Source organism: Cyprinus carpio, unplaced genomic scaffold (assembly GCF_018340385.1).
Source record: "Cyprinus carpio isolate SPL01 unplaced genomic scaffold, ASM1834038v1 S000001097, whole genome shotgun sequence".
NCBI classification, from domain to species: domain Eukaryota; kingdom Metazoa; phylum Chordata; class Actinopteri; order Cypriniformes; family Cyprinidae; genus Cyprinus; species Cyprinus carpio.
The window spans coordinates 1-3,174 of NW_024873818.1; the positions used below are offsets into that span (position 1 = coordinate 1).

At 44.5% G+C, this 3,174-nt stretch overlaps 1 long non-coding RNA gene across 2 annotated transcripts; it reads right to left on the bottom strand.

Annotated features, from left to right (window-relative positions):
• Positions 1–676: 676 nt before the first annotated feature.
• On the bottom strand, positions 677–1,208 carry LOC122143280. 2 transcript variants are annotated; one of them, XR_006159085.1, is made up of 3 exons: positions 1,195–1,208; positions 875–880; positions 677–821 (listed from the first exon to the last, which is right to left on the bottom strand). It is a non-coding gene; the product is annotated as an uncharacterized LOC122143280 (long non-coding RNA). The 2 variants fall into 2 exon arrangements; XR_006159086.1 differs by lacking the exon at positions 875–880 and having other exon boundaries at positions 1,195–1,207.
• Between the last annotated feature and the right edge of the window lie 1,966 nt (positions 1,209–3,174).

The following is a 3,174-nucleotide window of genomic DNA, read 5'->3' on the forward strand; positions in this document are numbered from 1 at the left end:
TCGGCGCCTGGTGGCGCTAGAGAGACGGCACTGGGTGCATTCGAAAGCCCACTCCCTAATTAGTATACCCACCAAGTTTCAGCCCTCTAGGACTTATGGTACCCGAGATAAGGGGGGGGAGGCACTTCGGGGGGAGGCACTCTTCGCATTTATCTATATAACCTACAGTCGGAAACCCTCAAAATCCACTCAAAACCACAAGAACAAGAACACTCGAAACCACTCGAACCCTAACCAAGACAGACCCTACCAAAACCACCCAAAACCTAACCAAACCACTCAAAAAAAAATCTCAGAAACACTCAAAAACCACTCAAGAACACTCAAAACCAAGCCCCAACCCGACCAAAACCACCCAAAACCTAACCAAACCAATCAAAAAACAGCCAGAAACACTCAAAACCAAGACCAACCCGACCAAAACCACCCAAAACCTAACCAAACCACTCAAAGAACACTCAGAAACACTCAAAAACCACTCAAAACCACTCAAGAACACTAAAAACCAACACCAAACCACTCAAAAAAAACACTAAGTCCAACCCATTTGACTAAGTCACAACCAGCCACATAGAGAAACTCGACTCTAGGGCTGGAACTAAGAAACTCAACCATAGCCCTAGCACACCAAAACTCAAGTAATGGAGCAGTACCATATCTCGGCGCCTGGTGGCGCTAGAGAGACGGCACTGGGTGCATTCGAAAGCCCACTCCCTAATTAGTATACCCACCAAGTTTCAGCACTCTAGGACTTATGGTACCCGAGATAAGGGGGGGGAGGCACTTCGGGGGGAGGCACTCTTCGCATTTATCTATATAACCTACAGTCAGAAACCCTCAAAATCCACTCAAAAAAACCACTCAAAAGAAGAACCTAACCCTAACTCAAAACCAAGACAGACCCTACCAAAACCACCCAAAACCTAACCAAACCACTCAAAAAAATCTCAGAAACACTCAAAAACCACTCAAGAACACTCAAAAAACCAAGACAGACCCTACCAAAACCACCCAAAACCTAACCAAACCACTCAAAAAACAGCCAGAAACACTCTAAACCAAGACCAACCCGACCAAAACCACCCAAAACCTAACAAAACCACTCAAAGAACAATCAGAAACAATCAAAAACACTCAAAAACCACTCAAAACCACTCAAGAACACTAAAAACCAACACCAAACCACTCAAAAACCTAACCCTAACCCACCATTTGACTAAGTCACAACCAGCCACATAGAGAAACTCGACTCTAGGGCTGGAACTAAGAAACTCAACCATAGCCCTAGCACACCAAAACTCAAGTAATGGAGCAGTACCATATCTCGGCGCCTGGGTGGCGCTAGAGAGACGGCACTGGGTGCATTCGAAAGCCCACTCCCTAATTAGTATACCCACCAAGTTTCAGCACTCTAGGACTTATGGTACCCGAGATAAGGGGGGGGAGGCACTTCGGGGGGAGGCACTCTTCGCATTTATCCATATAACCTACAGTCAGAAACCCTCAACCTCCACTCAAAACCACAAGAAAGAACACTAACCCTAACCCTAACCTAACCCTAACCCTACCAAAACCACACAAAACCTAACCAAACCACTCAAAACAATCTCAGAAACACTCAAAAACCACTCAAGAACACTCAAAAAACCAAGACCAACCCGACCAAACCCACCCAAAACCTAACCAAACCAATCACTCAAAAAACAGCCAGAAACACTCAAAACCAAGACCAACCCGACCAAAACCACCCCCAAAACCTAACCAAACCACTCAAAGAACACTCAGAAACACTCAAAAACCACTCAAAACCACTCAAGAACACTAAAAAACCAACACCAAACCACTCAAAAAACACTAAGTCCAACCCATTTGACTAAGTCACAACCAGCCACATAGAGAAACTCGACTCTAGGGGTGGAACTAAGAAACTCAACCATAGCCCTAGCACACCAAAACTCAAGTAATGGAGCAGTACCATATCTCGGCGCCTGGTGGCGCTAGAGAGACGGCACTGGGTGCATTCGAAAGCCCACTCCCTAATTAGTATACCCACCAAGTTTCAGCACTCTAGGACTTATGGTACCCGAGATAAGGGGGGGGAGGCACTTCGGGGGGAGGCACTCTTCGCATTTATCTATATAACCCTACAGTCAGAAACCCTCAAAATCCATTAAAATAAACTTAAGTATAATCCTAACTCTAACCCTAAACCACTCAAGAATCAAAACCAAGACAGACCCTACCAAAACCACCCAAAACCTAACCAAACCACTCAAAAAAAATCTCAGAAACACTCTAACCCTAACCACTCAAGAACACTCAAAACCAAGACCAACCCGACCAAAACCACCCAAAACCTAACCAAACCACTCAAAAAAAAACAGCCAGAAACACTCAAAACCAAGACCAACCCGACCAAACCACCCAAAACCTAACCAAACCACTCAAAGAACACTCAGAAACACTCAAAAAACCACTCAAAACCACTCAAGAACACTAAAAACCAACACCAAACCACTCAAAAAAAACACTAAGTCCAACCCATTTGACTAAGTCACAACCAGCCACATAGAGAAACTCGACTCTAGGGCTGGAACTAAGAAACTCAACCATAGCCCTAGCACACCAAAACTCAAGTAATGGAGCAGTACCATATCTCGGCGCCTGGTGGCGCTAGAGAGACGGCACTGGGTGCATTCGAAAGCCCACTCCCTAATTAGTATACCCACCAAGTTTCAGCACTCTAGGACTTATGGTACCCGAGATAAGGGGGTGGGAGTCACTTCGGGGGGAGGCACTCTTCGCATTTATCTATATAACCTACAGTCACCCTCAAAATCCCTCAAAATCCACTCAAAACCACTCAAGAACACTCGAAACCACTCAAAACCAAGACAGACCCTACCAAAACCACCCAAAACCTAACCAAACCACTCAAAAAAATATCTTAGAATAACTTAAAATAAACTTAAGAATAATCTAAACCAAGACCAACCCGACCAAAATCTAACAATAACTATAAAATAAACTTAAAAACCAGCCAGAAACACTCAAAACCGAGACCAACCCGACCAAAACCACCCAAAACCTAACCAAAACCACTCAAAGAACACTCAGAAACACTCAAAAACCACTCAAAACCACTCAAGAACACTAAAAACCAACACCAAACCA